Below are 20,441 nucleotides of genomic sequence, written 5' to 3' on the forward strand. Positions count from 1 at the left end.
TGGGGTAACTGCGAATCCACACACATCACCGCCGCCCAGGCAGAAAGCCAGCGCTACGAGCATGCAGATTCCTGGGGTCCAGTCCAGCCCCACATGACGATAAACTCTGTCTGGCAGTACCCAGGAACCTGCATTCTACACAACCATCCGGGCTCACAGGAACCCAGGGAAGTTTGAAAACAATCGCTTCACGTCCAGCACCAGCTGGGTCTCCCGGCTCGCCGGAATCCAACACCTCGGCGGCCGCGGGGCCGCGCATCAACCGAGCTTGGTCCTTTCCTTTGGTCCCGCCCCGCTGCTCGGCGCGGATTGGTGGCGGAGAGCAGCTCTGGAGCTGATTGGGCGGCAACGAGCCGCTGGTGGAGACTGTAAGTTCGGGTGCTCCAGAGTGCTAAATTTATCTTCAGAGGAGCGACCGCGCCAGCCGCGAACCGGATCTCTATGGAGGTGGCCTAGGCGATGTCCCAGAGCTGAGAGCATCACCCTGACCCCGAATCCTTCTTTCTTCTATTTTGTTTTCATTCCCCCCTCCCTCCCTTCCCCTTCCAGTCCGCGACGACTGGCTCTTGACCCTGTTCGGGCCTCGGTGAAGGTGAGGACCAGAGCCGCCACGGCGGCTGAGCGGTGCGCTCTGAAATGGCCGCTGCCTTGAGTTGTTTAAAATGGCGGCCGCAGGCTCAGCTGGGGACCGCGGCGCTGCTGTGCAGCCCAGCCGCAGCGAAGACCGGTCTCCATCACTGATGGAGGTGACGTAGAGAGATAGTGTTGGGTGCTGAGAAGACTGCCTGGGGACGCGAGAGAAGAGTTTTGGAGGCGAGGGTGGGCGAGCCCCCGGATGTGGCGGTCTGCTGGCGGCGCGCACCTGTGACAGGGAGGGAGCGCTGGCCCAGGCAGCACATCGAAGTGACCGTTTAAAGAAGCACGTAGGTGCTGGAAGGGGCAACCGCACCCCCTTTGCCTAGGTCTTTTGACTGGACTGCACTCTTCAGCCAGCCCTCCTGCCCCTGGGGTATTGTTCACAGCTGGAACCGCCCGGAGGTGGGGTGAAGGGATGGTGTTACCTATCAGTTTAACCCAGGAAGAGACAAAAGAACAGGGTTTCTCCCCACTCCCCACCCCCGCCAGCCTTTTCGGGTAGTGGAATAGAAACTTGACTCTCCGTGGAGTCCAGACTCTTTGTCCTCGAGAGAGTCGGGGAAGCACCTCTAGGAGAAGTGGGGGTGAGGCCTTGAGGAAAACAAAGCTATCTATTCCGTTGTGTCCTCCTCGGGTAGCCGGGGAGAGGGATCCTAATCCTAACCCGCAGCTCCAAGAAGTTCTCTGTCGCTAAATTAAAATCGGGATTGTGGCAACGAGACTCTGCTGCTCTTTTGCTCCCAGTAATGGAGTCGGGCTTTCTGCTGCTGCCAGGTTGAGACCCTCGACTTTCTGGCAGTTGTAATCCATTTCTCTCTGTGCAGCCCGTTAGTGCTTGGGAAATTTAGGGTATTCGGGAACACACAAGGAATGGCTAGGTGCGTGGGCTCTGCAGCCCCAACTTTTTGGGTTCTGTTCTTAGTTCTTCACTTACAAGATGTGTTAAGTTAGCAAACGACTTAACTTCTCTGTGTCTATTAGTTCATTTCTTAAGTTCTGTTATTAATAGTCCCTGACTCTCACGTTTGTTTTGAGGATTAAATGAGATCATCTATATGAAGGATCTAGCAGTTACAGGCATCCTAAACAATGATCATTCAATAAACATTAGTAACCGAACTTAGGAAATTGGTTGAGGGGACAAAAATGGTTATAGCAAAAATGCATATTTCATATAACACTTCCCTGTATAATTGGATCTTAGATTACTTTTAATGCTTAGTTTTAGAGACATTAAAATGTGGCCACTTTTAAAAGTTGGTTTAGTTTTTGCAAGTTTTACATGTGTTTCTATGAAGTCAGTAGTTGGGAGAGTATCTCAAAACAATGAAATAACAAGGGTATTAAGTGAGATGAAGATACTAGCGTTTTTACTATGCTAGGCATCTTCTATTTCAGTCCACTGCATTGCAGTGAAGAATCACTTGCACTGCCTGGATCTAAAATAAATTGTAATGAACAATCATCTTAGGGGTTTATAGTTAGTTCTGCTTTTGCAGTATCTAATTTTAATTTTTCTCATTCTAGGCTTTTGGTTACTCCCTTTCCACCCCATCCCTTAATTTTATTCTTTTGAAGAGTTCATTTCAAGCTGCGAAGGTGGAGAGTGTGATTGCAGAAGGGAGTACTCCTCATTTCAGGTATCTTACCATCTAGCTATTAATAGGAAAACCATTTTGTTTTAGGATGTAACATGAGAATTCAAAGCTTACTCTAGGTTTAAGTCAAAAGCAGATATATTTGGATAGACACTAAATATGTATGCCTTAACTTGCAAAGTTAGTAGTCTTTTTTAAAGGTCTTAGGATTTCCATTACCCTTCCTTTTAATGATGATTTTTAAAACTATATGAGCAATAAACCTATCAAAATGAAAGTTTATGTTTTTTAGGTCCTGGTTAAGTCTTTACCTGTAGTATAATGGAATGCAGAGTAATCAGTAAAATAATTACTTTCAGTGGGTCTTAATTTGGATGATATAAATATTTGTGTGATTTTAATTCCAGAGAAATAGGAGCTAACTTTTGGTCTACATTTTATTCAGTGTTAGCACAGTATTTAGGATGCAGAATTCTGTGTCTTGCAAAACTTTGAAATGTGTTGGTGTGTCTTTAATATAGCTTATCAAAATAGTCACTAGTCCTGTGGGAGGCTTCAGATGTATAATAGTATCAACAGTGAATGTATCTAATGGCAGTAGGCATCAGAAAGCTAAACAAGATTGAAGATACTATATGCCATGAGAAGGGGTTGGTAAATTATGGCCCATGCTGTCTATTTTTGTAAATAGAGATTTATTGGAACACAGCTGTGTCCATTCTTTTTGTATTCTCTATGTCTACTATCATGCTACAACTACAGAGTTGAATAGTTTCAGCAGAGACCATATGGCCTGTAAAGTCAAAAATATTTATTGTATTGTTCTTCACAGAAAAAGTTTGCCAACCCCTGCCATGGGACATATTCCTCAAGGCCCCTTCCTTAAAAATACACTTATCAACTCTTCATCATTTCTTAGCCTGATGGTTCCCAAATTGTGTTTTATAGAACATTAATATTCTCTATGTTAATAAGTGTTCTGTGAAAAAGATCAGTGCTAACAATAGTTTTCTTTATAGTTTATTTTAAAATATAAGTTTAAGACTACTAAACTCATTTCTATAGCTTTATTTTTATGTGATAATCTACGTTTAAGAAAAGGTGTGCCATACCTGAGAGCACCAGGAAGTCGAATGAGAAATCACCTGATACACGAACGTGTGATGTTCCATCTGCGCACTGATGCATGGGCAGCATTTACAAGTTAACTGATGTGTTGCTCTCTATCATCTCTTTGATGATTGCTCATCTTCTGTGTATCCTGTCGTATAATTTCAGCACATTTGTGATACTCGATGTTTATTCTAAATTGACCATGTTTTGTACCACAAACACATTGCCTATGGATCTGTTGCTGAAACAAGGAAGTCTTAAACAAGAAGTAGAATCTTTTTGTTATCAAATTGTGTCTGAATCGAATGATCAAAAGGTTGGAATATTACAAAGTGAGGATGAACAGTTGCAGCCTTCAGTTTCTAAAAAATCAGAAGGTGAGCTTTCCAGGGTCAAATTTATGTCCAATTCCAACAAAATAACATTTAGTAAGAAACCAAAAAGAAGAAAATATGATGAAAGTTATTTGTCTTTTGGATTTACTTACTTTGGAAATAGAGATGCGCCTCATGCTCAGTGTGTGTTATGTAAGAAAATTTTATCAAATAGTTCTTTGGCCCCTAGTAAGCTTCGAAGACATTTGGAAACTAAACATGCTGCCTATAAAGACAAAGACATAAGCTTTTTCAAACAACATCTTGATTCACCTGAAAATAACAAACCTCCAGCACCTAAAATTGTCAATACAGATAATGAAAGTGCTACAGAGGCATCGTACAATGTAAGTTACCATATAGCCCTGAGTGGAGAGGCTCATACTATTGGAGAATTGCTTATCAAGCCTTGTGCAAAAGATGTTGTGATGCGAATGTTTGATGAACAATATAGTAAAAAAATAGATGCAGTACAACTATCAAATAGTACTGTTGCACGTCGAATTAAGGATCTCGCTGCTGACATTGAAGAAGAGCTTGTTTGTAGACTGAAAATCTGTGATGGGTTTTCACTGCAGCTAGATGAATCAGCTGATGTTTCAGGACTTGCTGTGCTGCTTGTGTTTGTTCGGTATAGGTTTAATAAATCTATTGAGGAAGACCTACTCTTATGTGAATCTTTGCAAAGTAATGCTACTGGTGAAGAAATTTTCAACTGCATCAACAGTTTTATGCAGAAACATGAAATTGAATGGGAAAAATGTGTTGATGTTTGTAGTGATGCTTCTAGGGCAATGGACGGGAAAATTGCTGAGGCTGTCACCTTGATAAAATATGTGGCTCCCGAAAGCACCAGTAGTCACTGCCTATTATATAGACATGCACTAGCAGTTAAAGTAATGCCTACATCTCTGAAAAATGTGCTAGATCAGGCAGTACAAATCATCAATTACATTAAAGCTCGACCACATCAATCCAGGCTACTAAAAATTTTATGTGAGGAAATGGGTGCCCAGCACACAGCGCTTCTTCTGAATACAGAGGTGAGGTGGCTTTCCCGAGGTAAAGTGCTTGTAAGACTTTTTGAGCTTCGTCGTGAACTATTGGTTTTCATGGATTCTGCTTTTCGACTGTCTGATTGTTTAACAAATTCATCTTGGCTGCTAAGACTTGCATATCTTGCAGATATTTTTACTAAATTAAATGAGGTTAATCTATCAATGCAAGGAAAAAATGTAACAGTTTTTACAGTATTTGATAAAATGTCATCATTGTTAAGAAAATTAGAATTTTGGGCTTCCTCTGTAGAAGAAGAAAACTTTGATTGTTTTCCTACACTCAGTGACTTTTTGACTGAAATTAATTCTACAGTTGATAAAGACATTTGTAGTGCCATTGTGCAGCACCTAAGGGGTTTGCGCTCTACTCTGTTAAAATATTTTCCTGTAACAAATGACAATAACACTTGGGTTAGGAATCCATTTACAGTAACCGTTAAGCCAGCCTCATTAGTAGCACGGGACTATGAGAGCCTGATTGATTTAACATCTGATTCTCAAGTGAAACAAAATTTCAGTGAACTTTCACTAAATGATTTTTGGAGTAGCCTAATTCAGGAGTACCCAAACATTGCAAGGCGTGCAGTTCGTGTACTACTTCCTTTTGCTACAATGCACCTGTGCGAAACAGGATTTTCATATTATGCTGCCACAAAAACGAAATACAGGAAAAGACTTGATGCTGCACCTCATATGCGGATTCGACTTAGCAACATCACACCTAATATTAAGCGGATATGTGATAAAAAAACACAAAAACACTGTTCTCATTAAAATTAGAGGGTTTTGCATGTCTCTTGATAACCAAATATAAGATGAAAATAAAAGATGATTTCATCTCTGGTATTTTGGGGTTTTAAATAAAATGATTCATATTTTTTATACTTAGATTTTAAGAAAGCTAAAGAATCAGAAGTTTTAAGCATGTATTATTGGTATTTCTTCTTCACATTATAATTTCAAAGAGTTCCATGGTCATAACTGTGGGAAGTGTTGCTCCACAAGATAAAACCCCAGTTCCTTAGCATAATGTATCTCTTTAGGAATCTTTCCAGTCCTGCCCACCCCGCAGCTCTCCAATCACATGGAACACCTTGCCATTTCCCAAACACATCACACTGTTTCATGCTTTCAGGTCTCCAAAAATATTCCTTCCCCTTGCTTCCTGACAAACTCCTATTTGCTTTTCAGTAGTTTGACCTAATTTATCTTTGGTACTTTGATTATCTGTGTCTTTCTGTTTTGGCCCTATTTTTGTGCATGTCTCAACTGTGAACTGCGTGGTGGCCTCATGAGTCCCAATGTTACTGGACTAAGCTCTTATAAGGTCTCTTCGGCTCTTGTGTCTCCATTGCCTACTAAAAGGCCTTACTAAAGTAAAATTCCCTGTAAAGGAAAAAAATTTTGGTGAATCAACAAAAAATGGAATAGGATATGGTAGTTTATATTTGTATATCTGCATGTGTAGAGAATGTTGGTTACCCTTTGTGGTTTGGGCTCAATTATTCTTTTTTTTTTTAAAGATTTTATTTATTTATTTGCAGAGAGAGACAGCCAGCGAGAGAGGGAACACAAGCAGGGGGAGTGGGAGAGGAAGAAGCAGGCTCCCAGTGGAGGAGCCTGACGTGGGGCTCGATCCCATAACGCGGGGATCACGGCCTGAGCCGAAGGCTGACGCTTAACGGCTGTGCCACCCAGGCGCCCCTGGGCTCAATTATTCTTTTACCTAGAATTCAGTGTGGTGATTAGGTGGAAGTCACTAAATAATGTCACAGCTTTGACCCAAGCTGAACTATTGGAGGGAGAGGGAAGTATGAAGAATGTTATCAGATATTCTCATTGTTTCTCAGTTCTTATGTAGAGTATTGTAAATTCCATATACTGTAGACTAATGAGGTTTTACTCTATTGAAGATGATTAGACTTGAAACCCCTATCAATTTACCCTTAGAATTCTATGAAGGAGGTCTGACTTTTCTGTCTCTAGGATCTCTTAGTGCATCACATCCCATATCACAGGTCACCAGCTCACTGTCAGATATTTTGTGTTACTCCTATATAGATAGCCATTATTTATTTAATATCACTTATTCAAACCTAGTTCCCATTTTGGGGAGTAGAAGGACCTCCCCTCACTAAGGCAGAATGTGGTAGCATGACTACATTGGGGGACTTGCTCCACTGCTTAGTTAGCTATTTAACATTGGGCAGTTTGAGCCTTCCTGCACCTCAGTTTTCTCATCTATAAAATTATGCCTTCTTTGAGGGTTATTAATAAGATTAAATGAGTATGTATCCAAAGTTCCTAACAGTGGGTGATAGGAAAAGATATACAATATATATTAGTTCTCTTCCATATCCAACCATGTCCCATTTAAAGTTTACTTCCACATTCACTTGTAGTCTGGGTTTTTGTTCTCTGGAGACTTAACAGCCCTCCAGTCCACAGGACCTGACCTAACCTAAGGCAGCAAGATTAAACATTTCTAGGCCAGGTTTTGTCACATTATTAATCACCTATTTTATCTTACTAGATGCTTGTATAATCTTTACAGCAGGCCTATGGGATTAAGTAATTTTTGAATTTGCCTAAGGTCACACATTAAGTAGCAGAATGTAATTTAAAATGTTAGGGTCCCAGACTGGTTCAGTCAGTAGAGCTTGCAACTCTTGATCTCAGGGTCCATGAGTTCAAGCCCCACATTGGCGTAGAGCTTACTTAACAAAGAACAGTTCGTTCCCATAGATGATACTCTTTGTGGTCATTGCCTTTCAAACCTGTATTAAGAGCATCAAACAGTGACTTAGGAGTATAGCTAAAACTCCCTACTGAAATCTGGACATTTCTTTGAAAGCCTGTATTTTCTTCTCTAGATTCACCTAAAATTAGCTGTCTATTTCAAAATATAACTGGTTACTTTAACATAAAACTATGTAAAAATAGGGATTAAATTGCCGCCAAGGAAAATTAATTCTCAAAAAAGATTCATCATAATTGCTTATACATACAGTACTTTTTGTCAACTAATCCTAGAATTAAATCTACCCTAATTTGAGAGGCATATACAATGCCATAATGTCCATGGCTGGCTGATACCTCAAGTCTGATAATGAAACTCACTACTGAACCTGAGCCCTTAAGTTATTTGTCCAGGCTATCATCTCTTGAGATATAAGACCTTTCTTCCTTTCCAATTCTTTACCTGTAACCTCCTTCTCTGAAAGTTTAGATCCTTGCATTAAACCCAAATCTGTTGACTGGGACCCTGCTATCTGATAATAGACCTCTTTATTGCCAACACTACCCAACTTGGTTCTTGATGCCAACTTCTCATCTGTTCTGTAACCTCTCAGACTAATACCATATATGGCTAGTGAGAGTGGACTTTTAGCACCTGAAGGTGGGCCTGAGACCTGCTGGATGGTAGGCGAATCTAGTTCCAGACAACAACGTCTGTATTACCCTAACCTACTGTTTTGGCCATGATATGGTCATGGTACCATGACTGAATCCCAAAACAGAAGATTCTTTTCCTTTATGTTTAAACCCTGCCTACCCTTCAGACTTTGCCTTTCTTAAATAAAAGCAAAGCAAACAAAGTCTTGAGCACTGTCAGACTCCCTTTCTTTTGTACTCCACAGCCCTTTGGTTACTCTTCTGTCAGTACTCCGTAAGACACCAGATACTAGAGGCTCTTTATGGAGCCAGAGGGAAGTGTCTTACAAACCCTTTCACCCAAAAGAGGAAACAGCTTTTAAAGGAAGAGATTTGGGGACTAAAAAAATACTCTTTATGGCATTCTCAAATGATAGCTACCCTTTCTGCCTGTGCATGAAACAGTTCACCTGACGTATCTAACCCAAAAGGACTTTTCCACTTTGAATCTAAACAGACTGTGCTTACTTCGGCAGCACATACACTAAAAATTGGAACGATACAGAGAAGATTAGCATGACCCCTGCGCAAGGATGACACACAAATTCATGAAGCATTCCATATTTTTTTTTTAAAGATTTTATTTATTTATTCGACAGAGATAGAGACAGCCAGCGAGAGAGGGAACACAAGCAGGGGGAGTGGGAGAGGAAGAAGCAGGCTCATAGTGGAGGAGCCTGATGTGGGGCTCGATCCCTTAACGCCGGGATCACGCCCTGAGCCGAAGGCAGACGCTTAACCGCTGTGCCACCCAGGCGCCCCTGCATTCCATATTTTTAAACAAAAAATAAAGTAACTGAAATTGTGGGGCGCCTAGCTGGCTTAGTCAGTAGAGCATGTGACTCTCAATCTTGTGGTCATGAGTTTGAGCCCCACAATGGGCATAGAGTTTACTTAAAAATTAATAGTAATGAAAATTAAAGTAATTGAAATTGCCTTGGTTTCTTAATGAGGATTTTTTCCTAGTACCACATTTCTTGTATCTAGGACTTCTTTAGGATCATTCATAGAACTTAGTTTCTAATCATACGAAAAGTGCACGGTGAATTGAACTCTCTACCTTAAAAGGTAAAGTATTATGGTGAAATACAATTTATACTGTAGCACTATAAAAATTAGCTTTAAAGTTCTTAGCCTGGCTTAAACATACAAAGCTAATAACTAATCTTTGCCTCTCAAGGATTTCAGAAGTGGCATTTTGTAAATAAGCTCCCATGTTTCCTTAAAGATGCAGTTTTACTTCCAAAAATATAATTTACCTACAACTCTTGAAAGAATCCATCAGCAGTGTAAATTTAGATGCCTCTGGAATTAACTGATGTTCAGTACTTACTTTCATTTTTTAAAGTTGGTATAACTGCGCTGTTAATTAGTACAACGGAAAGAATTCTGAAGCAGGTGTCAAGAGACTTGTGTTCTGCAACTAATTAACGGCCTTAGAATCTAAGTTCATCCTCCTCTGTAGTCCTTAGTTTCTTGAGGCAAACTAAAATGAGTTCTAAAGTTCTTGTCAAATAAGATCCAAATTTAAATCTAAATAGAGATTAGGGTGATTGATAAAGATTTGCCCAGTTATTTGAAATATGCGGTTTTTTCCTAGAAGCCAAGCTTTTCATTGAGTCTTTTACCATAATGCTTTCTACCAACCAAATGATAAAATTTACAAATTGCGGGGCGCCTGGGTAGCGCAGTCGTTAAAGCTTCTGCCTTTGGCTCAGGGCTTGATCCCGGCGTTCTGGGATCGAGTCCCACATTGGGCTCCTCCGCTGGGAGCCTGCTTCTTCCTCTCCCACTCCCCCTGCTGTGTTCCCTCTCTCGCTGGCTGGCTGGCTGTCAAATAAATAAATAAAATCTTTAAAAAAAAATTATAAATTGCCCCACCATGGATACTTAACTGGGGAAGGAATGAAGTGCTTTTTTTAGAAGGGAGGTGTACTTTGAGAAAACATTGGAAGAATTAAAATGTGCTTGGTTATGACTGTATTGGAATCCAGTATAGATTAAATGATAAAGTGTCAGGCAGGCTACAGTAGAAATTGTTGACTCTATCCCCAGCACCTATTTTCCTCTCCCAAACTGTATCAGTTTTCTTTCAGGTATCCATTTTTCCTTTACATAATCTATGTACTTAAGCAATAGCTGACTCCACTCCAGTTTGGGGAGTGAACCTACCTTGCCTAAGATGGTAGCTTTCAAACATTTTTTGACTCTGATTCACAATAAGAAACAGATTTTGCACTGTAATCCAGATGTGTATATGTGAGCACCAAAGTTTCATAATATAGTACTAACTCTTTATATGTACAATGCAATCTCAAATCTATTTAATTTTTTAAATGATGATTAGGACCTGAAAATTCATTTCATGATGCATTCTTGGGGCATGATCCACCATTTGAAAAAACTCTGGTGAGTGTAATGTCCGTGCACTTAAAAAAATTGTTCAGAAAACTCGATCTAAGTTTATTAAGGCATAGTATTACTCTGACCACAGGAATTGATCCAGAGTATCACGTGACCCAGCATAGGCTAGAGAAAAGCAAGGGCAGATTGTTGATTACAGGGGCTTTGACAAAAGATGTTTCCTCACTTAAGAAATAAAGGTCCTGTGTACTGGGGAGACCTGGAATTGCTGCATCTCTCTAGCCTGAGGATAAAGCCAACACACAGAAGACGGCACAGCCAAAAACTTAGTAAGAAATTAAACCAGAGCCCTGACAACCATACTTGATCACTATCCTGCCTGTGATTTTTTTGTTACATGGGTCACTAAATGCTCTTTATTGTTTATGATAGTTTACATTGGATTTTCTATAACCATTGGCAAAATCATCATAACATAGTAGTCTAAAGGGAAAGCAATATAAAACTAGAATTTATTGGTTAACTTAACCACAATGATGAGATGAGTGCCATCCCAAACAGATAGCCTGATCTCTGGTTATTTAGTCATCTACCATAGTTTTACCATTCAGAATTCTGCCACGGGTAATATTTTATAGACCAGAAACAAAATCAGTGCATATATTGATGTTACTAGGTATTATCAGATGCCATTTCTTATAGTGAGACAACTTGATAAATGTATTTTACTTACTCGCTAAGGTTGGGCTAGTTGTGAATCAGATATATGATCCAAATTAGAAATTAACCTTGAGAACAAACTTGTTTATTTTTCCTTTAATTTGTTGAAGACCCTGGTAAATACAGTGTGATTTTTTTTTTTTGAAGTTTAATAAGTCATATTCTTTATTGGGGCACTAATCTAGCCAGAAATAGTATGAGTAGTTCTCTTTCTTAAAAGTTACTTTCTGTCGAAGTTTTAAAGTTCCCTAAGGGACGGTTCTAACTTCTTGGAAGAATTAGTTGTTGACCAGGTAAAATGTGTCACATAGCAGTTAGCATGGCTTTCTTGACAAATCCCTTTGAGCAAAACAAACCTTTCCCCCAAACAAGCTGAGATTTCAGGTTTAAGGTCATGACCTAAGTGCCTACCTTTGACTCTATCTTCCTAAAATTCTGTAGACATGCTGAAAGAAATATCAAAACTTGGACTAAATCAATAGTAACACAAACAAAGGGAGTAAAGATGTCATTTACTCTCAAAGAATTTACATTCTAGTGGAAAAGACAATCTTACGTGCTGTGAAGAAGATAAAACAGGTCAATGTCAGAGTAATGTAGGAGAGTGTTAACTGAGTTAATCTGAGAAGGTCTTCAAGAAAGTGACATTTGAGCTGAAGCCTGAGCGATAAGGAGCCTTTTAAATGAAGGATTGGGAAAAGAATATTCCAGATGGAGAGAAAGCAAATGCAAACACCCTGATACAGAAAGAGCTTGGTATGTTTGAAGAATAGAAAGATTAGAATGTATGGAATAAAGAGCACCATGAGCATGATAAAGTCACAGATGTAGGAATGAATCAGATTTCTTAGGGTATTAGAGGCCAATATAAGGAGTACGGATTTTGCTTCAAGTACTTGGGAAGCCATTGTGGTTCTCAAACAGGAGAAGGGGTTGGGGGTTTTTGTAACTATTTCAGGGTTTTTGTAAATATGTCAGAGGGCACTGAGGGAAGAGCTATCAATCATTAGTGCAGACAATATCCACTCTATACTACTCTATCTTTTGAAGAGCTCAAAGTTAGGTGATACTGGGCCCTTCATACACTTCTGAGGAAACCCAGAACTTTAGAGACCCTTTTAGAAAATGTACATATTTGTTGAAAGATTCTCCATCTCCATTCTTAAGACCAGGGAACATATGTTGGACTTCTTTCCATCCCATATAGCTCCATCCTAGGCTTTGTGGTACAAATTTGGCAACTATCTAAATTTGGGAGCATGTAAAATATAGTGGTGATTATCTTTTGCGGTAAGTAAGTGTAGTCCATTAATCAAACAAAGGTCCATGGTGTATAAAAATGTGCAGATTTGGCCTTAAATATGTTTTTATTGGTGAAGAGATCACGTTGGGTCTCCAAGCCTCATCTAGTAACTCTTCATGCTACCTTGTTCTTTTTGCTGTCATCTTTCCCCTGACCCTCAAGGAAGAGACTGCCAGAATTTTTGGTAGAGGAGAAAAAGGGACTCACCCTTTGGAATTTCACTGTTGGAATTATTTTCTAACTTAATTTTGAACTCCCTCCACCAGGTGATTTCAAGATTTCTTATAAAGAAGTAGCCCTTACCTCCCTGCCCAAAGTAAGTAAGGGAAACTCTAGTCTCAGTGATAGAGCACTGAGTTGGTTTGGGATGACAGAGTAAGATTTTGTTCCAAGGCTTTTCACCATGCTACAAAAGCAATATTTTATTTTTTTAAGTTTTATTTACTTAAGTAATCTCTACACCCAATGCCAGGCTCGAGCTCACAACCCCAAGATCAAGAGTCACATGCTCTTCTGTCTGAGCCAGCCAGGTGCCCCCAAAAACAGTATTTTCAAAATCACTCTTGGGGGACACCTGGATGACTCAGTTAAGCATTCAACTCTTGATTTTGGCTCAGCTCATGATCTAAGGGTGGTGAGATGGAGCCCCACATTGGGCTCTGCACTGGGTGTGGAGCCTGCTTAAGATTCTCTCTTTCCCTCTCCCTCTGCACCCCCCCAACTCTTGCATATGCATGCTCTCTCTCCCTCCCTTTCTTTAAAAAAAAAAAAAAAAGTCATTCTTGGGGCACCAGGCTGGCTCAGTGATGGAGCATGCAACACTTGATCTTGGGTTTTGATTTCGAGTCCCACATTGGATATAGAGATTATTTAAAAAGAAAATATTTTTTTAAAAAATTACTCTTGATGGCAATTTCCAGAGCACTTCATAGGTGTTAGGCAATTCTGTGGTAGGTTTTATAACCATGATACAGCTATGGAAGAATTAATTGCCAACACAAAGTACTTTGTTTGGGTCTAGAGAAGGGCCTTTAAAATGCAAAAAAAAAAATTTTATTCTATATAAATGAAAAGGTTAGACATCATCTTTTATAACAATTAGGAAGTCATGGTATATTGTCAAAGCCTCAAATACTTTTGGAAGCTCCCAGATTGACTCAGCAACATTGATTCACAGTCTTTTTCCCCTTCTCAAGCACCTGTTTAATGAGGCAACAGTGAAGATCACTCTAGAACACATCTACCTTAACAGCAATTTGCCTTTCAAGTACCCATTCCAGCTTTTAAATATAAATATGGTCTATGAAAGTACCATAAACTGACCAGACAGCTGTCATCGGGAACTAAGCCAACATCCCTTTTCCAGAAGTCTTTGGAAACAAATTTTTCTCTGACAAACTGTGTACTTGTTCTAGGAAACAAGGTACTCTCAAGGCTTCAGTGTCGAGCCAGATACAATACAGATAGAGCTCTAGTCTGTTGTGAGCTTGAAGTTCTGAGTCTTATTAATTTTACAATAAATTGACTACCAGTTAGGAGATTGTCAGTGTTCCGGCAAGCATCTAGTAAGTCCAGCACTCCTTAAATAGTGCAACACCAATAAATTGTACCTATTTTGCTTAATTTTGTACTCAAGATACAAAGACTTTTATCAACTAAACTCTGCCAAAAGAAGAGATGAATAGAGCTTATGAAAGAAAGACTGGGGCAGCCAATCAGGGCAACACTTTCGTCTTACCAGGAGACTCACGGGTAGCTTGCTCTTGGGAGCCAGCACCATGGTGTCTGGCTGCAAGATTGGCCCATCCATCCTTAACAGCGATTTGGCCAATTTAGGGGCTGAGTGCCTCCAGTTGCTGGACTCTGGGGCCGATTATTTGCACCTTCGGTAATGGATGAGCATTTTGTTCCCAACATCACCTTTGGGCACCCTGTGGTTGAAAGCCTCCGAAAGCAGCTAGGCCAGGACCCTTTCTTTGATAGGCACATAATGGTGTCCAGGCTGGAACAGTGGGTAAAACCAATGGCTGTAGTGGGAGCCAATCAATACACCTTTCATCTTGAAGCTACCAATAACCCAGGGGCTTTAATTAAAGACATTCGGGAGAATGGGATGAAGGTTGGCCTTGCCATCAAACGGGGAATTACAGTTGAGTATTTGGCACCATGGGCTAATCAGATAGGTATGGCCTTGGTTATGAAAGTGGAACCGGGGTTTGGAGGACAGAAATTCATAGAAGATATGATGCCAAAGATTCATTGGTTGAGGACCCAGTTCCCATCCTTGGACATAGAAGTCAATGGCGGAGTAGGTCCTGACACTATCCATTAATGTGCAGAGGCAGGAGTCAACATGATTGTGTCTGGCAGTGCCATTATGAGGAGCGATGACCCCAGATCTGTGATCAACCTGTTAAATGTTTGCTCAGAAGCTGCTCAGAAACGTTCTCTTGATTGATGAAGCCACAAGGAGTCCAGTGTTTATGTTCATGAAATCTTACTGGAAGACAAGAATATTGACCATCAAATTGTATCACAGTTGAAGCAGTGCTGTTTTTCTGAGCAGCTATTCATTCCAGTGACTAAAATCTATTCTGCAGAATGTTCCAAGAGGTTAAAAATTGGTGTGTATAACTACATTTTTAGTGATGGAATTTAAAGATTAGTGCGGTGAAATACCATTTTGACTGGGAGACTTGATTTTCATAAAGTAAAAATACGGCTGTATTAAGGTTATAAATAGAAATGTGCCTTAAAGCTTAATGAAGGTGTACTAGCTACTATGAAAGAATTTTTTTTCTGCATTTTAAATCTTCTCATTTCTTGGCTTTACAAAAAAAAGAAAAGAAAGTCCTGAAGTTCAAACTTTATTTTCATAAACGCTGTTATGAAAATTACTGAAGAATTGTTTGGTGTATGCATGGAGCATTTAGCTAATATTTAGCCAGTCAAATACTAAAACAATCATGGCTCTGCTTTGTATTATATCACTGCTAGTGAGATTTACCCAGATTAGGACAAAGTTGATGGTAAAGTAAACATTGCATTTCTAAGTCATAATATGTTAAAAATCAATCCAGAATAAACAGGTAAGATTTAATTAACAAAAAAATATTATTTCCAATTTTATAGTATAAAAAGGAATATAAGCTCTTTGAGGGGAGAGACATTGACTTTCTTATCTGCCTCTGTATTCTCAGGGCCTAGAATAATGCCTGATATCTAATAATTGTTCATTGAGTAAGTGTTGAATGTCAGCATGGTAATAGAGAGAAAAGATTAGGTTTGAATCTCAGCTCGGACACTTTCTACTTGTGGAAACTTGGACAAGTCTCTTAAGTTCTCTGACCCTGTTTCTTCTTCTATAAAAGAAATCTTTTTTTTCCAGTATGTGGTTTTTTCAACAACACTAAGCAATTCTCCAATTCTCAGCAGACACTGACCAGATGTCCTACAATTATTATTTTTTTAAAGATTTAAAATATATGTGTGTGTGTGTGTATATATATATATATATATATATATATATATATATATATATATTTTAAGACTTATTAGAGAGAGCACAAGTGGGGAGCAGAGGGCAAGGGAGAAGCAGGCTCCCTGCTTAGCAGGGAGCCTGACACAGGGCTTGATTCCAGGACCCAGGGATCATGGATGACCCGAGCCACCCAGGTGCCCCTAAAGATTATATTTTTAAGTAATCTCTATACCCAATGAGGGGCTCAAACCTATGACCCCGAGATCAAGAGTTGCATGTTCCACCGACTGAGCCAGCCAAGCACCCCAGATGTCCTACAATTTAATTCAGTTCTGACATTACTCATGGAGATAGTGTCAGATCCCACAGTTAAAGAGTTCAGTCCTACAAGACTCCCCTTCAGGCACCAATAGTGAGTCCAGGTTGTCACCCTAGCAGCTGGCTAAGATCAGATGTTCCCACAACCCTCTCCTCCAGTTCAATTAATTTGCTAGAGCTGCTCACAGAACTCAGAGAAACATTTACTTACCTTTACCAGTTTATTATAGAAGGATGTAGGTAAGGAACAGCCAGATGGAAGAGATGCACAGGGCAAAGTAAATAGGATGGAGCAAGGAGCTTCCACACTCTCTCGGGCTGCCCATTCTCCCCACATCTTCACGTGTTTACCAACCCAGAAGCTCAACTTGTTGTTCTTGAGTTTTTACGAAGATTTAATCTGTAGCCTTCCCCCCACTTCTCCCTTCCCAGAAGTCAACCACTACTAGGTCTTTCTGGGGACTAGCCCCATTCTGAGGATATCTGCGGGTCCTACCTAAGTCGCTTCTTTAACATAAACTCAAAAAGGATCCTAATAAAGGACAAAAGAGTTTCCTATCAGGAAATTCCAAGAGTTTTAGGAACTCTGGCAGAAACCCAGGATTGAAACCATATATATTTCTTATGCCACAGTTTTAATCATGTTCCTGCTCTGAGAAATAAGATACGTATGTAAAATCACTGCAAAATTCTGTAACATTATTAAAAATCATTTTAATGTCAGCAGTGTTACAACAAGACACTACCTGGTAGAGATACGATCGTATTGGACTTGAGTTCAATAGTTACCTTTTTAAAAAAGTATATATTATCACACCAGTCAGAATGGCTAAAATTAACAAGTCAGATGTTGGCAAGGATGTGAAGGAAGGGGAACCCTCTTATACTGTTGGTGGGAATGCAAGCTGGTACAGCCACTCTGGAAAACAGTATGGAGATTCCTCAAAAAGTTGAAAATAGAGCTACCCTACAACTCAGCAATTGCACTACTAGGGATTTACCCCAAAGATACAAATGTAGTGATCCGAAGGGGCACCTGCACCCCAATGTTTAGCAGCAGTGTCCACGATAGCCAAACTATGGAAAGAGCCCATATGTCCATCGACAGATGAATGGATAAAGAAGGTGTGGTATATATATATACTATGGAATGTTACTCAACCATCAAAAAAAATGAAATCTTGCCACTTGCAATGACGTGGATGGAACTAGAGAGTATTAGCGAAATAAGTCAACCAGAGAAGACAATTATCATATGATCTCACTGATGTGTGGAATTTAAGAAACAAAACAGAGGATCATAGAGGAAGAGAGGAAAAAATAAAACAAGATGAAACTAGAGAGGGAGACAAACCATACAGACTCTTAATCATGGGAAACAAACTGATGGTTGCTGGACGGGAGGGAGGTGGGGGGATGGGGTAACTGGGTGATAGACATTAAGGAGGGCACGTGATGTAATGAGCACTGGGTATTATATAAGTGATAAATCACTGACCTGTACCTCTGAAACTAGTAATATGTTAAATGTTAATTAATTGAATTTAAATTAAAAAAAATTAAACGGCAGAAATGGGAAAAAAAAGTTTAAGATGATAGTTTTTCAAATTTTATAAGGGAAACATAAGCAGAAAGTTTGAATTCTAGTGCTGTAATAGTATCTAACCTGGAGAATAAGTACTAATACTTACTAAATGTTAATATATGCTAGACACTCTTCTTTCACACATATTTTGTGAAATATTTATCATAAAGGTATGAGTAACATTTTGGTTACTATTACTGCACAGTAAATAACCCAAAACTTAATGGTGGTAAAAAAATAAAAAACTTTTTAAAAAAGTATGTATTCTTTAAGGATTTAAATGCTGCTATTTTTATAGCAGGATTTTGGTTCTTACATGCACTGTATAACTTCAAGAGGGTGGGATATATCGTAGGCACTATTTTCCAGAGATCTTCAACTATAAAACTCCTTTTTCTTTTCTATCTTTTCTTTTTTTTATTATGTTCAATTAGCCAACATATAGTACATCATTAATTTTTGATGTGTTCGATGATTCATTAGTTGTGTATCAGTGCTCATCACAACACGTGGCCTCCTTAATACCCATCACCTGGTTACCCCATCGTCCCATCCCACTCACCCCAAAAAGTATATATGAGATGCCAAATGCTTTATATACATTTTTTTAAAAGATTTTATTTATTTATTTGACAGAGATAGAGACAGCCAGCGAGAGAGGGAACACAAGCAGGGGGAGTGGGACAGGAAGAAGCAGGCTCATAGCGGAGGAGCCTGATGTGGGGCTTGATCCCATAACTCCGGGATCACGCCCTGAGCCGAAGGCAGATGCTTAACCGCTGTGCCACCCAGGCGCCCCTTTATATACATTATTTCATTCAATTATGATAACTGTGAGGTAGGCTATCAACTCCATTTTTAGAGATGCGTTAACTACTGCATAACAAATTATTACCTCACAGTTTCTGTAAATCAGGAATCTAGGTACAGCTTAGCTTCAGACTTTGCTTCGGGGTCTCTCACAGGCTGCTGTGAAGTTACTGGCCAGGGGTCTGTTGGGGAAGAATCCACTTTCAAACTCACTCATGTTGGCAAGGTTCAGTTTCTCCCCGGCTGTTGGACTGAGTGGGAGGCTACCCTCAGCTCCTTAACACATGGACCTTTCTATAAGGCTGCTTAAAACATGCCAGCTGGCTTCATCAAAGTGAGCAAGCGAGAGAGTGCCAGCCAGTGAGACAGAAGTCACAAAATTTTACGACCTAATTTTGGAAGTATTATACTGTCACTTTTCTTGTCTTCTCTCCATTAAAAGCAAGTCACTAAGTGAACAGGACACAAGCTCTCTCCAGACACCCAATCTGTTAGCACCTTGATCTTGGATTTCCCAGCCTCCCAAAGAACTGTTAAAAAATGAATTTCTACTGATTTTTAAAAACCGAACAAAAACAAGTTGCTAGATCCAGCCCACATACAAGAGGAGAGAGTATTACGACAGAAACGGGCTCATAAACACAGAGAGCAAACCAGTGGTTGCCCAAGAGGAGTTTTAGGCGGATGAGAAAAATAGGTGAAGGAGATTAAGAGGTACAAACTTCCAATTATAACTAAGTCACAGGGATGAAAAGTAGAGCATAGGGAAGATATTCCCCACCCCAAAAAAGAGAATATTACACAAAGGCATGAATATCAGGAGGCAGAGAGCATTGTGAGCCATTTTGGAAGACTGCCCTCCCACAGGCTCAGAGTGTTCGAGTTGTTTATCCAGTTTGATAAAGCTAGTAAGTAGCAAACCTGAGATTCCAGATCACATCTGCCAGACAAAGCGCACAGCGTTCTATTACTCTTTTCTCACTGAATAATAGTAATAACATAGGGTTAGCATAAACTTATCTAGAAATGAATCATTCTAAAGTGTTAAAATTATCTGTTCTCTAAGATAGAATAAGCCATTTCCATCCTAATTGTTTTTCATAGGATTGTTCATCCTAATCATTTTCTTCATACATAGGACAAGTTAAGCTTTTTTCATTCTCTGTCCATGGTACCATACATTTCAAATTTTAGTAATATCAGAATGTTCGTCATCTAAAAAGCACATGAAGTATAAGTCACCTCTCAACAAGGCCATATAAGGAAAAGAATCTGGTGGGGACACTAGGATCATTGATAGACCTTTGGAGAGCATATCTTTTATTTGTTGACTTACTCATTTTAGTAGGAAAGGACACAGACATTTGTAAATAACAATAAAGGTATATACAAGAAGCTATGTAAGTTCAGAGAAGAAATATGGTTAAAGAATTACGAATTGAAGAAGAAAAAATACTTTGAGCCTTAATGCATGAATCTTAATTTGCCAGGTGACCAAGGAACAGAATTATAAAAACAAATTAAAAAACCCAATCAAGATTATTGAAGATTTTTGAAGCCCAGGATTGCCAGCAGATTTGGAATTTTGAGGACTCCCTGAAAGTGAGAGGGCATATGAAATCAGAGCAAGAGTCAGGCTTCAGAGG

General features: G+C 39.5%; 1 non-coding gene and 1 pseudogene across 1 annotated transcript; both read left to right on the forward strand.

Moving 5' to 3' along the window:
* The first annotated feature begins 8,674 nt into the window (after positions 1 to 8,674).
* LOC117803232 lies at positions 8,675 to 8,782 on the forward strand. The gene has a single exon (XR_004626921.1). It is a non-coding gene; the product is annotated as a U6 spliceosomal RNA (small nuclear RNA).
* A 4,619-nt stretch (positions 8,783 to 13,401) lies between these two features.
* LOC105240201 lies at positions 13,402 to 16,093 on the forward strand (annotated as a pseudogene).
* The last annotated feature ends 4,348 nt before the right edge of the window (positions 16,094 to 20,441 follow it).

This window comes from Ailuropoda melanoleuca, chromosome 7 (genome assembly GCF_002007445.2).
Source record: "Ailuropoda melanoleuca isolate Jingjing chromosome 7, ASM200744v2, whole genome shotgun sequence".
Lineage (NCBI taxonomy): Eukaryota > Metazoa > Chordata > Mammalia > Carnivora > Ursidae > Ailuropoda > Ailuropoda melanoleuca.